Source organism: Apodemus sylvaticus, chromosome 1, assembly GCF_947179515.1.
Source record: "Apodemus sylvaticus chromosome 1, mApoSyl1.1, whole genome shotgun sequence".
Taxonomy (NCBI): Eukaryota; Metazoa; Chordata; class Mammalia; order Rodentia; family Muridae; genus Apodemus; species Apodemus sylvaticus.
In genome coordinates, this window is record NC_067472.1 from 40,942,117 (window position 1) to 40,964,584 (window position 22,468).

At 41.5% G+C, this 22,468-nt stretch overlaps 1 protein-coding gene across 4 annotated transcripts in view; it reads left to right on the forward strand.

Moving 5' to 3' along the window:
• Positions 1-22,468, forward strand: part of Gda (guanine deaminase) — a 680,631-nt gene that overhangs the window by 605,317 nt on the left and 52,846 nt on the right. Inside the window, exon 1 of one of the 4 annotated variants that reach the window (XM_052188357.1) lies at positions 9,964-9,982. The exons of the other annotated variants lie outside the window; for them this stretch is intronic. The gene's annotated coding sequence lies outside the window, so the exon portion shown is untranslated. Of the gene's footprint in view, positions 1-9,963; positions 9,983-22,468 lie in introns of those variants that run through there. 4 annotated transcript variants of the gene reach the window in all.

Sequence of the window (22,468 nt, forward strand, 5' to 3'; positions counted from 1 at the left end):
GTGCCCATAAGTGTTTTCTTTCTTTCTTTCTTTCTTTCTTTCTTTCTTTCTTTCTTTCTTTCTTTCTTCCTTTCTTTCTTTCTTTCTTTCTTTCTTTCTTCTTCTCTCTCTCTCTCTCTCTCTCTCTCTCTCTCTCTCTCTCTCTCTCTCTCTCTCTCTCTCCTCCTCCTCCTCCTCCTCCTCCTCCTCCTCCTCCTCCTCCTCCTCCTCCTCCTCCTCCTTCTTCTTTGGGGTCTCCTACCGAAGGTTGTGGTCTATTGATTCTCTGAGTATAAATTGATTACATCATGTTCTACAGCAGGAGCATGTAATTAGGAACTTATAATGTGTTCTTCAAAAATTTGTGGGCTAGGTTAGAAAATGATTATTGCTAGCAATGGTAAATCATTGTATGACCCTGTGTCTCCCAAAGATTGTACCTGTGTGTACTGGAAGGTGGTAACACGTTAGAAAGTGGTGTCTAGTGTGTGTGGATCAGATCATGCCCTTGATGGAGATATTGGGACCCAAGTTCTTTCTTTCTTCTCTGACTCTGCGTGTTAGCCACTATGAGATCTGCAGGACTGCTCTACCACACACTCATATCCACCATGGACTGAAGCCCTACAGGCCCAGGTATCCATGCACTGAAACACTGAGCCAAAATAAATCTTTCCTCTTTATAAAGTGATCATTTCAGGTGTTTTGTCACAGCGACGGAAAGCTGCTCAATACAGTTACCATATGCGAGGCACTAATTCAAAATTCAATGTATTATCTCATGTAACCTGAAAGGGCCTCTAGAGGCTGCATACTGTTGATTTGCATTTTTTTAAGAAGGAGAAACAGTCACCAATTGGTTGAGTTCTTTATTGAAGGCACTTTTAGTCTGATAGCCTGATTCTGCAGCTATTTATAGCCATTGTGCTATGGAAACAACGGAAGATTATTCTGGTATTTAAATGTTTGGAGTGCGTGATCATCTGATATAGCTATTAGCCCTTGTGTGTTTTCATTGTCTTCTGGCTTACTGTCTCACCAAGGAGAACTTCGGAGGCATTCTGGCAATGTGTCAGTGAAATTGCTGAAGCAATTATGTGACCCTTCCAAGGTCATTAATTTTTTTTTAAAAAAATCAAATTTCTAATTATTCCCAATGACACTGTCCGTGTTGTTGTTGCATGTTAGAGCCATCTTCTATCATATATTTACCTACTTTGTCTTTACAGAACTGACAGTCAAACACAGAATTTCATGCATGCTACATAAATGACTCCAGCCACACGCCGAGCCCCCCGTTAAGACATTAGAATTAGTTGAGGTGAGTGTAAGCTTTTTGGAGTGCAGGAAAGTCAACTAAAAGTTGTGTGGCCAGGACTATTACATAGGAGAAGAATTTGCAAGGCCAGGAGCTGGCCTCCTTTTGAGTTTCTTTTCTTAGCTATATTTGTTTGTTGAGCTAAGCAGGTAATACAATAAAGCCAACAATGTGTTGATCTTGTGAAACCCAACACCATGTCTATTTTAGAGCCACCACAAAGAATATAAACAAAGAGACAGTATCAAGTCACAGGAAATATTTTTTATTGGAATAAGAATTGGTCAGAAAGGAACCACCAAACTGATTTCTAGAGTGGTTGTACCAGCTTGCAATCCCACCAGCAATGGAGAAGTGTTCCTCTTTCTTCATATCCTTGCCAATACCTGCTGTCTCCTGAATTTTTGATCTTAGCCATTCTGACTGGTGTGAGGTGAAATCTCAGGGTTGTTTTGATTTGCATTTCCCTGATGACTAAGGATGTTGAACATTTCTTTAGGTGTTCCTCAGCCGTTCAATATTCCTCAGGTGAAAATTCTTTGTTTAGCTCTGTACCCCATTTTTAGTAGGGTTATTTGGCTCTGTGGGGTCTAACTTCTTGAGTTCTTTATATATATTGGATAGAGGACCCCATTATACCACTCCTGACCATATACCTAGAGGATTCCCCAGCATGTAATAAGGACACATGCTCCACTATGCTCATAGCAGCACTATTTATAATAGCCAGACGCTGTAAAGAACCCAGATATCTCTCAACGGAGGAATGGATATAGAAAATGTGGTATATTTACACTGTGGAATACTACTCAGCTATTAAAACAATGAATTCATGAAATTCTTAGGCAAATATGTGGAACTGTAAAATATCATCCTAAGTGAGGTAACCCAATCACAAAAGAACACTCATGGTATGCACTTACTGATAAGTGGATTAGCCCAGAAGCTTGGAATACCCAAGACACAATTCACATATCAAATGATGTCGAAGAAGAAGGAAGGAGGGGCCCCTGGTCCTAGAAAGGCTTGATGCAGCAGTGTAGGGGAATACCAGGACAGGGAAGTGGGAGGGGGTTGATTGGGGAACAGTGGGAGGGAACAGGGCTTATGGGACTTTTGGGAAGGGGGGAACCAGGAAAGGGGAAATCATTTGAAATGTAAATAAAGACTATATCTAATAAAAAAATAAAATGTAAACAACCAAAAAAAAAAAAAGAAATTAATGTTACTAGTAAAACCAGTTTAGAGTTCTATAAAAATGTAAACTTGGCTTTTTCTGTATTATCTTTAATGACTACTGCCATCAAGAGAAAGAATAAAAGAACATTCTACATAGGACTGGCTTATCAAGTTTACTAATTTATAAATTTTGTGTCCTCCTAAAATAGGCACAATTCTTTCTTTAGTGACAATGTAAAAATGCATAACTATGAGATATCATAGCTTAACATTCAACTTACAGAAAGAATAATAAAAAACCTAAAAAATTGGTCAGAAAAACAAAAAGGTTTTTTGTTTTGTTTTGTTTTGTTTTTAAGTTTGTCTTCCACCACTGAGGACAGGTAGGAGATACCTATAACTGAATTTCCAAGAGAAATGGCTCAATGGTTGAGAGTACTGGCTGTCCTCCATTGCTGGTGGGATTGCAAGCTGGCAAAACCACTCTGGAAATCAGTTTGGTGGCTCCTCAGAAAATTGGACATAGTTCTACCTGAGGATCCAGCTATACCACCCAGAAGATGCTCCAACATGTAATAAGAACACATGCTCCACTATGTTCACAGCAATCTTATTTATAATAGACAGAAGCTGGAAATAACCTAAATGTCTTATAACAGAGGAATGGATACAGAAAATGTGGTGCTTTTACACAACGGAGTACTACTCAGCTATTAAAAACAATGAATTCATGAAATTCTTAGGCAAATGGATGGAGCTAGATACTATCATCCTGAGTGAGGTAATCCAATCATAAAAGAACACACATGCTATGCACTCACTGATAAATGGATATTAGCCCAGAAGCTCAGAATACCCAAGATACAATTCACAGACCACATGAAGCCCAAGAAGAAGAAAGACCAAAGTGTGGGTGCTTCGGTACTTCTGAGAAGGGGAACAAAATACTCACAGGAACAAACATGGAGATAAAGTGTAGAGCAGAGACTGAAGGAAAGGCCATCCAGAGACTGGCCCACCTGGGGATTCATCCCCTATACAGTCACCAAACCCCAACACTATTGTGGATGCCAAGAAATGCTTGCTGAAAGGAGTGTGATAGAGCTGTCTCCTGAGGGGCCCTGCCAGAGCCTTACAAATACAGAGGCAGATGCTCACAGCCAACCATTGGACTGAGGGTGGGGTTAGAGAAATGGAGGAGTTAGAGAAAGGACTGAAGGAGCTGAAGGGGTTTACAACCTCTTAGGAAGAACATCAATATCACCCAACCAGATCCCCAGAGCTCCCAGGGACTAAGCCATCAACCAAGGAGTACACATGGCTCCAGCTGCATGTATAGCAGAGGATTGCCTTGTCAGGCATCCATGGGAGGAGAGGTCTTTGGTTCTATGAAAGCTTGATAAATGCCCCAGTTTAGGGGAATCAAGGGTGGGGAGGTGGGAGTGGGGTGGGTAGAGGAACACCCTCATAGAAGCAGGGGAGTGGGAGGATGGGATAAGGGGTTTCTTGGAGGGGGAAAACTGGGAAAGAGGATAACATTTGAAATGGAGGGAGTGCCAAGCAAGCAGGTTAAGGGACTATTGAAATGACAGTGCTTTCTGACTACCTGGACAGTCAGCCCAAAATTGTCTCTATGATGTTGGAGCATCCACACTCAGCTTTCAGGCCCACTATGTGACAGACTTTTTTGTGAAGCAGTAATGTGAAGAACTTGCCTACCTTGACATTGCAAAGCTTGGCAATAGACCTTCCTGCATCTTGTTTGTTCAGTTTTGACACTATTCCCTCTGAAATTGATGGAAGGGCATTTTCCATTGGGCAGCTTGGCACATATGAGGCACACTCCACATGGAGGTTCTTTGAGGTTCATCATCATCTTCATTGAAGTGGAATGAGGGTGCTGCTAGGAACAGACCTACTTCCTTGTCAGAAAAGAGAAATAATAAAACATCTTTAAATGTCATACCCTGCGGATCACTGAGGTTTTTGAAGACTGTTTATCTATAACATATCTGAATTCTTTTTAGCTATTTACTATCTGTTGAATTTTGAAGAAATATTTCTGCAACAAATTATACTAGTATCTAAAAAAAAAACATTTTTAAAAAAAGGAAATGAAAGTACTGGCTGTTTTTCCCAAAGTCCTTGGTTCAATTCCTAGCACCCTTGTGGCAGCTCACAACCATCTGTAAAGTCAGTCCCAGGGGATCTGGTAACCTTCTCTGGCATCATGAAAACACTGCATGCTTATGATACAGAGATATAAATACATGCAAAATACTCCACAGACATTTTTTAAAATCTATTCTTTTAGAAATGGCGTCATGACTTTACTTAATTTGGCTTTCCTTGCAGGCATGCTCCGTAGAGAGCCAACATCATCGCTTGGTGTGCTCTTGTTGACTTTATAAGCAGGACTCATAAACAAAATCATGACGTAGTTAAAGACTGTCTCTGAAGGCACAAAGCCTTTGGCGTTCTGCTAAGTTCAAACAAACAGGACCACACTTAGCTTCTCTGCTACCTCTTGACTCCTCAGACAAAGTTGCCATGGACAAAATAAACCTGAATAAAATATTTGCCTTTCCAGAGGAACTGAGAATGGCTTTGGGATCAGCAAAAATGGCTTTGACAGGCAAAGGTTACTATTGCTGTGGGGAAGCATCATGACCAAAGCAAACTTGGGGACGAAAGGGTTTATTTTAGCTAATGCTTCCATATCATAGTTCATCATGGAACCAAGTCAGGACGAGAAATCATGATGGGCAGGAACCCGGAGGCAGGAGCAGATGTAGAGGCCATGGAGGGGTGCTGCTTACTGGCTTGCTCACCATGGTTTATAGAACTTAGGACCACCAGCCCACAACAGGCTTGGCTCACCGCCATCAATCAGCAAATCAGCAAGCAAAGAAGAAGAAGAAGAAGAAGAAGAAGAAGAAGAAGAAGAAGAAGAAGAAGAAGAAGAAGAAGAAGCAGCTCCACATGCCTGCCTATAGCTGAACCTTATGAAGGCATTTTTGCAATGGAGGCTTCCTCTTCTCTGATGTCTCTAGTCTGTGTCAAGTTAACATAAGACTAGCTAGTACACTGATTATGATGGAAGCCCTTGCCATGGCCAGAAAAGTGATGGGGCTAGTGACCACAGCAAGTCCTCAGACAGGAAGGACCCTTGTGCAAGGGCTCTGGGAGGAAGTATTTGCTATTAGTCTATACAGCTGTGCCCCAGTGACCAAGCAGGCTGAGATAAAAAAAGGGGGGGACAATAGGATGTATTGTCATTTTAAAATTGAGGAGTAGACATCACAGATTATTTTCTGGTATCTGAAAAAAAAGTATTTTGTCTAACTAGCAGAAGCTGTTGTGCAGGAGTATGTGTGTACTGGTGTGCTGAGGCCCGAATTAGCTTGGAGATCTTGGAGTAGGACATTTGTCTATAGTGATTTTAGCGGTAGTATTCTAGTTTGTGAATGTGAGCCCAAGAGGACACTGGCAGAACCTGGAGAAGTGAGGAATGTATGTAAAATCCAGGTGAAAATGAAGCTTCCTTGCAACCTTTGTACCACAACAGGTTTTCTCAGCACCCAATAATGAGGTTTTTGTCAAGTTGTATATAAAGGAAACTTTATAAGTTAAATAATATGGATCTCAGCTTACAAGTTGGAATAGCTGAGCTCTCGAAGGGATTCTGTTTCTCCAAGGATTATGTGAGCGTGTCTTGGCAGCATCTTACAATGTCTTACAAATCCAGGCACCAGAGCAGCCATTTAAGTTGGGTCTCTGCTAATCCCTTTGAGTTTTATAAATCATTTTCTATTATGAGAAAATCAGCAAGAGCTTCAACTCAGTCAGTACACACTGAGTGCTCACTGTGCTGGATGATGATAGGTGACAAGGGTTATTAGATGAAGACACTGTCTGACCTCCTGTAAGTTCCTGTGAACTGCATGTAGCTATGACATAGGTCATGTGATAGATACTTCAATAGTGAGGTAAGGCAGCATATATAAAAACATTTTGCCCACGTCAGACATTTAATTAAAAATTATTTAAGAACGCTGTTGATTAGTGAACTGGGGACCACATTTTTGACAAATTTAAAAATAATTATGGGATAGGACTATACTTAAAACCTTCATGATGCCTTTCATAAACAATATAAATATAATTGGGATATATATAGTATGTATAAAAATATATAATTTATGTTAGTCATATGTTACACATAATTTTAAGACTCAGGTTGATAAATTATAATGGTGAATGTAATCATCTTGGGTCTTCTTCATTTTAAAGTTTGATCCTAAGAACAATGTAAATATTTGTGGGTTACTGGAAGTATATAGACCCCTGATTAGCTTATCCTTGCCTGCTTACTCTCTTTAAACTGGTGAGCCACTAGGAACAAAGGATTTGCCAGGGAGTAGAGACTGGAGGGAGCGAGTTCCAACAGTGTCACTTAGATAGAAGCACACGGGTGAGGTGGCATCTGAGCTAGGCCTTGCAGCCCGACCAAAGTTTAGTAGGTAGGAAATGGCACTCAAAGGCACGAAGAACACCAGTGAAGAGCTGGGGCAATGCGTGGTCCACACTTGGGAGGAGCGGTGGTTGGACAGCAGGATGGATAGGACAGTCAGGGCTTGAGAAAGCCTACTGCTATGACCAACCCTTGTAAATCTTCTGTCTTCTTTGTTCAAGACACGTTTAGCCCAAGGTTTTCTAATCCATTAGCATTTTAGGTGGTAACATATCTAATGTTCATGTCTCAGACTTCTAGCTCACAGGTTCTGATTCTCTATACATTCTTTGCTGTGTCCTCTACTGCTCCTTCCACAATATCTAACTTTGTGGACATAGTCTGAAATCCATCTAATTCTTTTAATGTGTGTAAGCTTACCTCTCCCTCTCCCTCTCTCCTTCCCCCTCCCTTCCCCCCTCCCTTTCTCCCTCCTCCTCTCCCCCCTCTCCCTTTCCCCCTCCTCCTCCCCTTCCCCTCCCTCTCCCTTTCCCCCTCCCCTTCCCGTCGTCCCTCTCCCACTCCCTCTCCCACTCCCTTCCCCCCCTCCATTTCCCCCTCCCTTTCCCCCTCTCCATTTCCCCCTTCTTCTCCCTCTCCCTCTCCTTCCCCTCCTTCTCCCTCTCCCTCTCCTTCCCCTTCCTCTCCCTCTCCCTCCCCCTCCCTCTCCCTCCCCCTCTCCCTTCCCCTCCCCCTCCCTCTCCCTCTCCTAATTCCTTTAATGTGTGTAAGATTACTGGTCTCCAAATTTCCTTTAGAATTTATTTACTTTGCTTTACTCAGGCAAGGTCTTCAGGTTGGCCAAGAACTCACTATATAGCCCCAAATAGCCTTGAATTCTTGATCCTCCTGCCTGTGTCTCTTGAGCGTTGAAGTGGCAGGCACTTGCCCTTCTCCCCAGCCCCCAAATCTGTCTCCCTTAGCTTTTAAAGTTTAAAAAATGTCTTTATGTCCTTGTCCTTGAAACATAGTTCTGCTGGAGAGAGACAACTAAGAGGACAATTATTCTACTCTGAGCATTTTGAAAATCATTGTCAACTGTTCTCAGGCTCCCATTGTTGCTTCAGAGATTCCATGTCTGTTCCCTGCCTTTGTTTCCAGTAGCATTCGGCTCAGAGGACGCTCTGCTCTCTGTGCTCTTGGGCAGGCGGTTTACATTAGTTCTGACAAATGCGGCCTCGTTTCTCTCCTGATACGGCCTTCCTCAAACCCTCTCCCTTTTCCTTTGGGACTTTGGTTAGCTATAGTTAGGATTGGTGATTCTGTTCTGACTAAACCTTTTTGTTCCCTTCTTCCTTCCCTCACTCCTCTAAACTGTCAAGGAACCCCAAGTCTTCCTTTAGCCTCTCTCCACAGGTGCTACATCTTTTTCATAGCCCACAGTCACATGTGCACAGATGACGCTGGCCTTTAGACCTTCCTGGCCTGAGAACTGCAGGCTGTGCTCCCCCGTGCTGCTGCACACTCTGTCACTCTGATAATCCCACAGCCCACACTTCCTTTGCCTTCCTTAGTTCTGACCTTTTGCAATTGTTTTCATTCAAAGATTTTGATACCTCTTTCTTCTCTCTTGGCTCCTCACTACATATGACCACTTAAATGATCGACAAAGGGCTGTCCCTGAACTTCCAACTGCCTTACAACTGTTCTTTTCCATATGTGACTCTTGTTTGATGCATCTATTGGCTGAATAACAATGCTCCAAATTGGTGTCTTAAAACAAAAACCGTCATCCTTACAACTTTTATGGGCCAGGTTCTAGAGAACTTCACATCAAGGGCTCAGAAAGGCTGTGGGCCTTGTGGGTATTTGGAGGTTTGACTAGGGCAGAAGGGTCCTCCACCTGGTTAAATTCATTCACCTGTTACATATTGACTAGCTGTTTTAAGAATTTGGAGAAGTTCAGCCATGTGCTGAACACCTCATTCGGAGCATATCAATACATTTGGCATCCCTCAGGATCAAGAATGGCACTAGGCTGTAGTCCTTGACAGGGGGGTGTCAGGCAATCTGTGGGCGTGGTTTGGAACTTTCCCTTTCCCCTCAAAGAAGCTGAATTTTGCTTCTAGCATCCCAGCAGAAGGCCATTCAGCCTCGCCATGGCACTTCAGCCGTGAGTGAGGTGGGAGTCAATGGGGTTCACTGGGATCCCATTTTAATTGCTGGAAGCTTCCATTCATCAATTTGAATATTGTTGGTGGCTCTTTTATTATTGAAGCTGGCTCAGCTTTATGAGATTTCTTTTTCTAGAAAGTGTGACTATGATCATCTTGATTTCTCTCTTCTTCAGAGAAAATATTGTCTGGTCTATGCAGGACTTTCATATTTTATTGTTTTGGTTTTCCTGCTCTGGTCACTTCCTCCTGAAACTATTCTCATCCATTTTGTTCCTCCAAAGCTGAAAATGTGCTATGAGCTCTGCCTCAGTGAGGCACTTTTCATTTCCCCCAGATTGCAAGTCCTAAAACATGGCTGTGAACATGGAAAGCATGCAGAATCTTAATAATTGGCATCAAAGATAATGGTGATTCTCTGACCATTACTATTTTCTGTTACAAGATTAAAACTGAGCTGTGAGTGGTAGTATACACTTTTAATCCCAGCACTCACGAGGCAAAGGCAGTGGATATCTGTGAGTTTGTAGTCAGCTTGGCCTTAGATAGTAAGTTCCAGGTGGCTATGCAGTGAGACCCTGAAGAGGCCGGACAGAGAGACATATACACACATGCACACACGTACACACACACTTAATTTCAAACTGAAGTGCCAAATTGTTAAACAAGAATTCATTTGGTACTCTGTAACTTAAAACATTTAAAGCATAGAAAATTAAATTCTCCTTGGAGAACTAAACCGCAAGTTCCAAGAATAGTTTGAACAGTGTTCACCACCACCTTCTTGCTGTGTAACTTACAGAGCGAGCATCTTCGCATCTCCTTAGCAACTTGTCATCCTGCTTTAGAAATCGGGATGGTCTTCCAGCATCATATCCTGTGAGTATCAATATTTCTTGAGCTATTTCTAAGATAGCTATAAAATATCTCTAAAATAGTTCTCTAGGTGTTCCTTTAATGTGGTTTAATGTGTGTAGGTGGTTTGTGTACATTCATGCATGTGTGTATGTGTGTGTGTATATGTGTGTGTGTGTGTGTTTTCTTGTGTCTGTGCACATGCTTGTGGAGGGCAGAAAAGAATCATTTTAGGTACTATTCTTAAGTATTGTCCACCTTCTTGTTTTTTAGGAAGGGCTCTTCTGGCCTGAAACTCACAAAGTAGCCTAGGTTGTCTGGCCAGGGAGCCCTACATATCTGTCTGGATCTGTCTTCTCAGTGTTGGAGTTACAAGTTCATGCAACCTGGCTTTTGGGGATTAAATTCAGGTCTTGCATGTACTTTACTGACAGAGCTGTCTCCCCCGTCCCAAGTCCACATCCTTGTTCTTAGCAAGTTTCCTATATCATTTATAAAATGTCAAAGTGGTATTTTATTCACATCCTATTAAATACCTTCTTATTAGACTTAGCTTCTAGTTGTCTTAAAAGCTAGATTGTACTATTTATGGAATGAACTGCCCTTTTCCAACTGTTACTCCTTTTATATGTAAGCTGTTATCAAGAAGATGCTGTGATATGTTCCTAAGTCCATGACCACATCTCTCTGGCCTTATCTGACAGTCCTTTGAGTAGGAGGTAATGGTGTTTGTAGTTTGAGATGACAGATTGATATCATATTTTAATGAATGAAAAATCAGAACATTTGGGAGATTGCTTGTGTTAACAGAACCAGTAAACAATAGAACCTTGATGCAGATATAGATTCAGTATGATTTTATCTCTTGGAACTCTCAAGTGAGGTCACTGCATGTGGGTGAAAAGGAATTTCTTCAGTATTTATCAGTTGCTGGGTTGTTAGACTAGACCAGTATTGCATTTTACCTTCCTGTAGGGTCTGTATTAGTTTCAAAGCAGCTGTGACAAAGTGAAGTGGCTTAAATAAGAGAAAGCCATTGTCCTCTAGAGGCAGGGAGTTCAAGATGCAGGAGTCAGTAACCAGTGTCATTTTGGAGTCATATAGAAAAAGATGTGCTCTGATCTTTCTTCTTGCTTGGAGGAGACTGACTTATCTGTGTCTTTCACACCATCTTGCTTCTATGTGTCTCTGGATAAGACACCAATCATGTTAGATTAAGGGTCACTTCACTGTTCCCTTTGTAACTTGATTATTATTGTAAAGACCTTATTGTTAAACAAGGTCACATCCCTTACTGGGAGAGTTAGGGCCTCCACATAAGATCTGGAAACGGGGCATCCAATTCAAATAATGGAGCTGTAAGGTAAATTTTATGCCTGAACAAATGGCTAAAAGAGAAGTAAACAAAAAGGGAGCTCTTTTATCCAAGCCCCATTTCCTACAGATCATTGTGTCTGCTGTGGTCTATTGCGGTGGTCAGTTCATGTCACCATTTAGTCTTTTTTAAAGGCAGAGTCAGTGCTTTTCCTGAATTGTTCCCAGTTGCGACTTGCTGAATATAGTCTCTGAAGACTTTTATTTTTTGGAGGCAGCTGCTGGATTTATTCAATTGTTTAATGACTTCAGGATTCAAATGCATCATTTAACTTTGTGTCTGACATTTGTGGTGAATTTTGCTCAATGCTCAGTGCTAATTTGATACCATCTGAGCGGTTTCCTTCTTCCTTAGTTGGTTAAGGCATCAAGGGATTCCAAATGCAGGAAGCGAAAATGAGGGTGTAACATTTTGTATGTCAAAGCAATTTGCAGGATGTGAAGTGCATCCAAGTATTCAGCAGAGTCCCACCTGCTTGGAGGGCTGAGGGGCAGAACATGACCTGCCTTCAGAAGTCTGGGGCTAGCATGCTGTGAATGTTAGAGCTCATCTCTCATTCCACATCCCCATTGTATATCCCTCCTGTAGTTTGTCTTTCTGGTCCTACGATAGTCTACAGATGACCAATGTGTGTGTGTATCACAAGAAACAAATCCTGAGATTTTAAGAGAAAACTGTTTTGTTGAATACTAGAAAATTTGCTTGTGCTCATATAATATTGGTAAATGTATTTGATTTTGAGTGAGTCTTCTTTTTCATTAACTCATTTAATAGAAGAAAGGCAACTTTCCGTCTGTGTTAGGTGCAACGACTAATATAAGCGTCCCTTCATCATCTGAGATACTCCCAACATACTCCCCCTTCTTTTTTTATCCTTACCACTCAGATCCTACATTTTTGAAATGTTCTTAATTATCTTTATACATCCACTTTATAGATTTATGTTTCTATGTAACATACTGTTTAGTTGTGAATAAAAAAAAATTCCTAAACTACTTTGGATTTGTAAAGAAAAAATGTAAGAATAGTACAAATAACTGTCATACATTTTCTTAGGGTTAGCATTTTAATGACTTTAATTTATATTTCCTTCACTATTTCTAGATCAATGGTTCTTAGCCTTCCTAATGCTATGACTCATTAACACAGACCCCCCCAACCATAACATTATTTTGTTGCAACTTCATAACTATAATTGTGCTATTGTTGTGAATTGTAATATAGTATCTGCTTATGTAGCATATCTGATGTGCAACCCCCGTGGGAGTCATGACCCACAGATTGAGAACCACTGCTCTACCCAGATGTGTACATACACACAAATTATGCTTTTCTGAGCTAAGAGTAAGTTATAGATAGACATGCCATTTGTGATGATTTATTAAAATTGTCCACCTGACAAAAATCTAGACTCATCAGAGAAAAATGCCTCAGTGAAGAATTGTCTAGATCAGATTGTCCTGTGGGGATATTTGTGGATTGTTTCATTAAGTGAGGTGGGAAGACCGACAGGCCACTGTAAGTGGCTTCTTCCTTGGGCAGGAGATCATGGACTATGTAAGAGTAGAGAAAGCAGGTTGAGCACTAGCATGCTTTCATTAATTCCTTGGTCTTTGTCCTTAACCAGCGATGCAATGTGGACCTGCTGCAAGTTACTATCTTCTTAACTTCCCACAATGATAGACTGTGCCCTGGAATTGTGAGCCCCAAACCTCCCATCTCTCTCTCTTTTTTTTTTTTGATATTTCATCACAACTATAGGAGGGGGCATTGAGATAGAAATTGGTACTGGATAGGGGGACCATTGCTATATACAAACTGACTTGGTTTTTAGACTTTCGGGTCTGTTCTAGGGGGGAGAATGCAGAAGAGTTCAGAATTCTGAACTGGAAAAGCAATTGAATGCTGGAAACAGAGCTTCATGGGCCCTTCTGCAAGATGCAGAGAAAATTTTGGGCAATAAAGAGACCACGACCATGAAGTTTCAGGGGGGATCAAGGACTGTATCAGGAACTGGGGGAGGAGCTATTTGCATACTGTTTTGCCTAAGAAACTGGCTTCAGTTTGTCTATGTCTTGAACACCCAAGTGCTCAGTTTAAAGATAATGGACTGATCTAGTTGGCAGAGGAAATTTTAAGATGGGAGGGTATTCAGACTGGTGGTAAAGTAGTTGCAGTAACTGATGGAGAGATGAATTGTAGAGAAACCACCCTCACTACACTGGGAGGATGGAAAAGCATCCCAAGGGCAAAACTCTGTCCTTTGAAGGAGGTTCCATCTTGTGAAGATCCACTTTCATTTTAGAGAAGGAAGCTTGGGCTGCAGAGATTGCTAGCAGTTAAGAGCACTGATTGCTCTTCCAGAGGACCTGGGTTTGATACTTAGCACCTACATGGTTTACATTTTTTTCGAGCTGCAGTTATAGGGGCAATCTTATATCCTTTTCTAGCCTCCAAGAGTACCAGGCATGCACATGATGTACAGATATACCTAAAGGCAAAACAACCACACACATGAAATAAAATAAAATGTACCAAAACCCCTACGTTAGAGGGATTTCTTGTGTCTAAAAAGCAGCTGTCTAGCAGTGTGTCCCAGGAGTTATCATACAGACATTGATGTAGCTGTGGTCCTTGGGGGCCTGGATATACCTTGAGCTGGTAGCAGAACTTGGCAGTAAATATCAGGCATATAGTCCTGCTTTTAAAGATATAAAAGATACAAGATTGAGGGTTCATGGTGAGCAGCCAAGGTCAGGCTACGTGTGACAGGATTTGAATCCCTATGAGAGATCCTGAAGGGCCATTGAGTAAAGCTGTGAAGTCGAAGCCTCAGTTGCAGTCAAGACCCCAGGATACTGGGAATGACAGGACTATGGGACATATACCAAGGAGAACCACAGGCTGAGGAGATCTAGCCTGAGAAACTGCTTATTCTTCAGAAGGCAGGGCTGAAGGAGTATGGCTGCCTGAGCTTGGGCAGGTCAGTTGATTCCATGACAAGCCTTAGATGTTAGATAGAGAGCTATAGGGGTTGGTGTGTTGGTTTGATCACCCTTTGCTATCTTCCAATCCTTTTGTTTTGGGAACAAGAAGGTTTATTCTGTGCCATTATATGTTGGAAGTTTAAAACATGGTTTTGTTTCCATAGGAGCTCAGAGCTAAGAGACTTCGGGTTTTAAAACTGTATGTTTTAAGACCACGGGGACTTTTAAAAAGTGGACTGTGTTATACATTATGAGACAAACACAAGACTTTTGGGACAATGGGTGGAAGGTTATGACTTAAAGTGACATGTTTGTGTGTGAGGTTGACAAGAGGTAGAGTTGTGATGTTTAAAGTCTCTACTTGATACCATCTAGAATCTCTTGGGATGAAAATCTCAATGAAGTATTGTCTAGATCAAGTTGGCCTGTGTGCCTGTCTGTGGAGGACTGTGTCAATTACATTAATTGAGATGGGAAGACCCACTCAGGGTGGGTGGTCCCATTCCCTAGTCAGGGGAGGCTGAAGTGTATAATCCTGGAGAAAGTGATTGAGTGCACATAAACCTGTTTGTATTCTTTGTTCTCTGTTTCTGATCATAGAGAAAATGTAACCAGCTCCCTCAGGCTCCCGGCACTATGACTTTCTCACTGTGGCAGACTGTCTATGTGCTAGTAATTTTTTTTTAAATCAACTTGGCACAATGTAGAGTCATCTGTGAAAAGGGAAACCTCAACGGAGAAAGTGTTTCCATCAGATTAGCCCATAGGCTAGTCTGTGGGGAATATTTTCTTGATTAATGACTGATATGGGAGGACCCGGCTCCATGTAGGAAGTACCACCCTGAGCAGGTGGTCCTGAGCTTTACAAGAAAGTAGGCTGAACAAAGCATGGTGGACAAGCCAGCAACATTCTGTTGTAATCTCAGCTTCACCTTCAGTTGTTGTTGTTGTTGTTGTTGTTGGTGGTGGTGGTGGTGGTGGTGGTGGTGGTGTGTGTGTGTGGTATTTTTTTGTCACAAATGCTGCTCCCCTTCCCGGTCCCCGCTCATAGAGTCCCTTCCCCTCATCCCCCCTCCCCTTCTCCTCTGAGAGGGTAGGGCAGGCCCCCCTGGGTATCTCCCCAGTCTGGCACATTGAGTCTCAGCTTGATTAAGCACAGCTTCTCCCACTGAGGCCAGACAAGGCAGCCTTGAAGACTGAGCTGCCTGGCAGTTTCATATTTGTGGGGGACTCCAGGTCCTGTATGTGCCTTGGTTGGTGGCTCAGCTCTGCGAGCTCCCGGGGTGGAGGTTCATTGACTCTGTTGGTGTTCCTGTGGAGTTTTCATCTCCTACGGGGCCTTCAATCCTTCCCCATCTTTTCCGTAAGTGTTTCTCATCTCCATCTAATGTTTGGCTGTGGGTATCTGCATCTGTTTCAGTCCACTGCTGGGTAGAGCCTGTCAGAGGTCAGTTGTGCTGGGCTCTCATCTCCGTGCATAACAGAGTATTATTAATAATGTTAGGAATGTTCTGCTTATGCTCCTGCCTTGGCTTCCATCAGTGGCAGACGATTATCAGATGTAAGCTAAACAAGCCCTTTCTTCCCCAATTTGTTTTTGGTTAGTGTTTTATCACAACAAAATAAGACAAACTGTAAGTTTGGTTTGTGCTCTAAGTCAGCTGACTTCTCTCAAGTTGGGTTTTGTCAGAGTATTTTATCACAGTGACAAGAAACTAAGAGCCCATTCCTGTCTAAATCCTTCATGCCACCCTTTCTAAACATTGCTGATGAAGCCTTACATAATCATAACCACACAGATTAGGAAATTAATGTCCCTGCAATTCTACTACACAACAAGAGCCCCTCCCAAACTGCCTCATGGTCTCAGGAATGCCCTTGAATGTCCCTTCCTCTCTCTGGTGCAGAATTGGCTCCCAAATCCCAAGGTCATCTGTGGGTCACACTTCTTTATGAGCTCTCACCTGAGGGCAGGACTATGTCTTTCTTCATACTTTATGTACCAGATGCTTTTCAAGAATTCAGAACTCTTCCACTGACCCTCAGTTTGGTTTGCATGTTTCCTCATGATGAGCTTCAGAGGATCCCCGTGAGGAGGAATGTCGGAATCGATGTGACATTCCCAGCAAGTCAGCTCAGGTGTGAATGGGTCTTGTTATTGGTGATGATAATGTTAGCAATGTGGGTGGTCTCTGCCACGTTTCTTCACTGTGAAGCTACTATTGTCTTTGTAAAATAAATGTTATAAGCAGGAACTTCTTTGATAATTATTTAAGTATCCTACTAGGCAACCAAATTTCAGGTCTAGGTTTTAGCATTTAGTTTTATAATGGATTTCAAATGCTTATTTTTCAATGCATTTCCTTCATGTTTTTGAACTGCAGCTTATTTACTGGTATACTGAAGCCTGTGTGGTTGTTCTAAACTTAAAATATTTAGTATTTGAGCTTCTGGAGAAAATTTTGTTTTGTTTTGTTTAATCACCTCTAGTTTATATTACCAGACAAGCAACCAACTTCCTGGAACAATCTCTAGGCAGATGATTTAGCCCAGCAAATACTCCTGTTTGCTCTGCACCTGGGATGATCACACAGCCTGGTCTGCTCTATTATTTACAAAAAGAATATTAGATCAGAAAATCTAAGCCTTTCATGGTATTTGTTGGTACCCTCATGACAATTTTCACTTCACTCTGCCTTGATAGGCTGATTTTTTTTCAAACCAGTCTCACTTTTCCATTAATCAGTTTGACATGAATTACATGAATATACCAATATTTGTCTTTGCAAAGGGTTTCAGTCATCTCTGAAACTTAATATCTTTCATCTGGTCCCATCACAGTGACTTGAGTAGGTTTTTGTGATGGGTACAGACACGGGCTACCGCCTTTGGTTGAACAGCTGAGCTATTTCACAATTGTCCAGAAGTTTACTCTAGATCATGGCAACAAGCCTTTTGCCCAACCGTTCCATCTGGTGTTTGAAGTCTGTATCCTGCAGGGACTTGTGTCATAAGCTGATAGTCATTATTCATCTGCCTTTGGCTTAAGTCTTTCTGACATCAACATTGCTCATCCTAAATAGCCCTCATTTCACAGGAGAGACACTCGGACTTGTTCACTTAACAAAAGGGACTCGAGTTCCTCATCTGGACAACTAAGAGTTTGACCAAGAGAGACCCTGTTGGCTGGAACTTGCTATGGTTTCAGGAAACCTTGTTTTAAATGATCCCTGTATGTGACTGACAGCTTGCCTAGACTGAGACCATGGCCTGTAAGGAGGAAGGCCTGAGGGCCATGCCAGGCACTGGAATGAACAATAAAGCAACTGGCGTCCGGAGCCCTGATAGTGCTAAGGAAGCCACTGAGCCGGGAAGAATGTGTCAATCATATTTTCCTACTGATTTTTAGAGATTTCCTAAAAAATAACTCTGAAGGCTGACCATGACTTCCAACTTGTGCTTATCTTTGGTCTGTATTCCTTCCACTTGTTTCGCTAGTGCTGAGCTGGGTGTCTACTAGTATGTTTGATGTTTCTCAACATACCAGAAGCACCACATATTGATCTTTTAATGCCCTGAGAGGATTCAGGTTACTCACCCTCAGGTCAGGAAAATCTGTGCTTAAATATCATCTTTCTGAGATGGTCTGAGAGACCATCGCTTCATCGGCCTTCAGTCCATCCATTGTTCACTTTCCGTTACGGCATGTCATACTCATGCCATATGCGTTATACACACCATGGATCGATTGCCCCCAATCTCTGCAAAGTGCTGTTTAACAAGAGGTCCACCGACAATATTGCATGGACAAAACTGCAAATAGGAGCAAGAAAGAAGTGCATCAAGAATTAAAGCTTTCCCAACCCACTGTTCTGATGACATTAACAGTATGCCTTTAGATGCAGCACCTCTTGTTGCTTTTCTCTTCCTCACCTCTGTTCCTGTCACTGCCCCTTCCATCCCTTTTCCTCCACTTGATATTTATCAGGTACCAATTCCTTTCCCTTACTGCCAGATTCTGACCTTTCCTGCCCGCACCACTGTTCCGCCCTCTGATGCAGTGGGGGAAGGGCTCCACCGTGCTCCCTCCTCCTCCTCCATGTACATCTTACTCATTACCTATCTGGGTGTATTTTAACTTCCCAGCCATAGGCTCTGTGTGTAGAGACTAGACTTCATCATGCATGTTTATACCCATATCCACACCCATACCATATTATTATTCAAAGAGTTGTTAGAGTAATCTAGATTTTAAAAAGATACTTTAACATTATATTGTTATTGAAAGTATTTAATCTCAATCCTGTGTTTCTACCCCATCTTTGACCATTTAGTTCCCAGGTAAAAACACACACAACCTTTATATTTACAATAAGCCTTAATCAGCACTATAATCAGCACTAGAACTGGGCAGATATCTGTCCTCTATGCTATTATATCTATTTCCCAGCTAATAATCCCATTATATAATTTACCATGTCTTATCTGGGATGCCCTTACCCCAGTTATCTGAGCTTCCCTTACCCCAATTCACCAACCCACATGGCCAATATTTTAAGATTCTTATTCCATGGTAGCTTCTCTCTTCCATCTTCTTCTCTTCTTCCTCCTCATGGTCTCCTCCGATCCAAAGCAAGAAGCACCAAGCCCCACCTATCCCAATTTTTCCCAGCTACATGCTGTCTGCAACTTTATTCACCAATCAGAAATAACTTGGAGACAAGGTCATGTATCTCTTGAGTCTACATATGAACTGTCTCATCTCTTGGGCAGCTAGACTTTGGGAGCTGTACTTAGCATTACAATACATAGCGAAAGACCAAACCTCAACATTGTATAAAGGATAATTTTCCATTCAGCAGATATGTCTTCATTAGTTTAATCATTATTCTGCTTTATTATATCTAGCTAGTACTTAATGACTTTGAGATGATAGTCTTTTACTATGTGTGGTGTATACTTTGGGGCTAGATGGAGTGAGAGATAGTTTTGTAGAGAGAGTAGCTATAAAACCATCATTGTGAATGCCTACACTATGAGTTCCCAGGAGACATACTCTTCACTCTTCACTCTTAAAAAAACACCTCATTCTAAAAGAATTTTGAAAAGCAATATAAAATTTTAAACTTCTAAACCCTGGTGGTACACATGACTTGTTGGATATAGGTATGCAGAGTCCATTATTTCTAGCATTTTAAAAGTATTCACTCCTTCAAATTAAACCATGATATTAGTCTTTAAAATGTCCTGGATTCAGGCAGAGGTGATATGATAACATGCACCTTTAATCTTAGCTCTTGGGAGGTGGAGGCAGGCTGATCTAAGTGTTCAAGGCCAGCTTGGTCAACACAGCAATTCTGGACGTGTCAGGGTGACACAGTGAGACCAAAATATAGACTTTCTCTTTTTCCCCCTCTTATTTTCCTATTTATTTCCATCCCAAATGCTGCTCCTCCCTCCTAGTCCCTCTCCCAGAGCCCCTCCTCCTTTCCCCTCCTCTTCTCCTCTGAGAGGATGGGTCCTTCCCCTAGGTATCCCCCCCCAACTCTGGTGCATCATCAAGTCTCTGCAGGATTAGGAGCATCTTCTCCCACTGAGGCCAGACGAAGTAACCCTGTTGGGGAATGGTTTCCACAGTTAGGCAACATCTTTAGGGACAGCCTAGGGAGACCCACATGAGGATTGAGGTGTATGTCAGCTACATATGTCCTAGGAGCCTTGGTCCAGCTAGTGTATGCTCTTTGCTTGGTGGCTCCATTTCTGAGAATTCCCAGAGGTCCATGCTAGTTGACTGTTTCGTCTTCCTGTGTGGTTCCCATTCCATCCAGAGCTTTCAGTCCTCCAGCTCTTCTATAGGAGTCCTTGATTTCCATACAGTACTTGGCTGTGAGTGTCTGTATCTGTTTCCGTCAGCTGCTAGGTAGAGCCTCTCAGAGGACTGTTGTGCTAGGCTCCCATCTGCAAGCATAACAGACTGTCAGAGATTGGTGCTTGCCCATGGAATGGGTCTCAAGTTGGGCTGGTTATTAGTTGGCCATTCCTCCAGTCTCTGCTCCATCTTTGTCCCTGCATTTCTTTTAGACAGGACAAATTTTGGGTCAAAAGTTTTGTGGGTAGGTTGGTGTCCTGATCCCTCCATTAGGGGTCCTGCCTGGCTACAGGAGGTGGGCTCTTTAGGTTCTATATCCCCACTGTTATGCATCTGGACTGAGGTTCCCCCACATTGACTCCCAGGAGCCTCTCCATCCCAGGTCTCTGGGACTTCCTAGAGATTCCACTCACACCCCCAACCCCCAGCAGCTGCAAATTTCCATTCATTTTTTCTGACCCTCTGACCATTTTTCCTGTCTTTCCCCATACCAGTTATTCTTTTTTTTTTTAATGGTTTGAAATGTGATACAGTTCCCTTTTCCCTACTGAGTTTGAATTCTGGTCTAATCCCGTACATATACAGTTTTAATCTAATGCATTATATTTTCTTCTTGGAAGTCTTATTGAACAGCTATCACTATAACACTCATGGCAGAAACTGAAATTTCCCAGGAACATGAAGAAGTTTAAAATGTCTGTTATATGTACTGATAGGTAATTTATTACATGCAAGTAAAAAGATATTCCCTGAAATTACATAATGGATCAGTAATTATTTGTGGTTGGAAGCATGAAATAGAGGCAGTATAATTTTTCTTATTTTCCATTTTTTATAGATATCAGTGATGAAAACCATTTTATATAAATCAGAAGAATGGGAATAGAAACAGTTTTATCATAGCATTATTGACTCATTCCTTGAACTTTTAAATTATTTGGTTAAAAATATATTAATTGTTAAAGTTATTTTTAATTCTCTATTGGGTGACAAACAATTAGTTCATCTGCCAGTCAGCTGGTTCTGTTGACAACAAAGGACGCAGACCTAGAGAAATGCCATAGAGTGCCAGACATAGAAGGTGTCATATTACATAATATATTGCCATATAAGGGTTTGATTCTGTGAGATTCTATTTATTGTAAAAAGCCACTGCTTACCGTGACCTTCCCATAGGGGTAGCAAAACTATCTCAGTTTCCTTATTTGGTTTATATCTCTCCAGGATAATTTTTTTCATTTTTATTTTGCTCAAAAACATTTATTTCTAATATATTTAAAATATGTATATATAAGTTTTTGTCATGCTAGTTACTTATGAACTTTATAATAGATTGCTTTTGAAATGGTATTAATAAATTCTAATTTTATGGCTTTTAAAATAATTATGTGATAGGCTTCTATGAGTATTGATTCTTCCTTTTCAAATGTTTATTGTTTCAAGTATATCTTTATAACCATCTAATTATTTTAACTTAGCACTTACTTCTAACCAATATCACAATTTTTTAAAAAGGCATGTCTCAATGAACAAAAGAGTACATGTTTTCTTTTCAGTTACACAAATTATTTTGACCTGAGGTATATTACCTTAATTCTCACTCCACTAGACAATTTTTATTTTCTAGATGGTTTTAGAATTGTAATTTTCAATGAAACACCTTCTTTCTCATAATTTCGCATCTAAAACTGAAACAGGAAGGGCTTTAAGGTCTAGTTTCGGGGTAGAATGCTTACCTACCATACCATGCCCAACGCAGCAAAACGAACAAGCAAAGACACCAAATAGGTGGGATATTTTCTGCATTCTAACCTCATGACTTCCTGTTGCTGTAATTTTCCAACCCAATTACCCAGTACAAGAAATCTCAACTCAATCAATATTGATACAAGCTATAAGCCTAGATTGGGCGGATCTCCCACTACACTACTCTATTCCCATCTATACTATCCCATGTAACTTGTGGTTTCCCCAAGCCATGAGTTTCTCTCTCTCCTCTCCCTCAGTCCTCCATAGCTCATCCCCTCACCTCAATCCTTTTCTCCTCCCCCAAACTCTCAGGTCCTCCTGCTTCTTCCTGCCTGGTCAATGTCTCTAGTCTTTATTTGAAAAGGTAAGGTGGGGAAAAAGTTCACAAGGCACTTGTATACATGATTAACACCTTGTCTGCAGCCCCTCCCAGGAGTGGAATTAACATCAAAATATAAGCCCAGGACTCTCCACAACAATTTCCTATCTTTTCTAGCTGAACAATTTATTTGATAAAGCAGTTACCATGT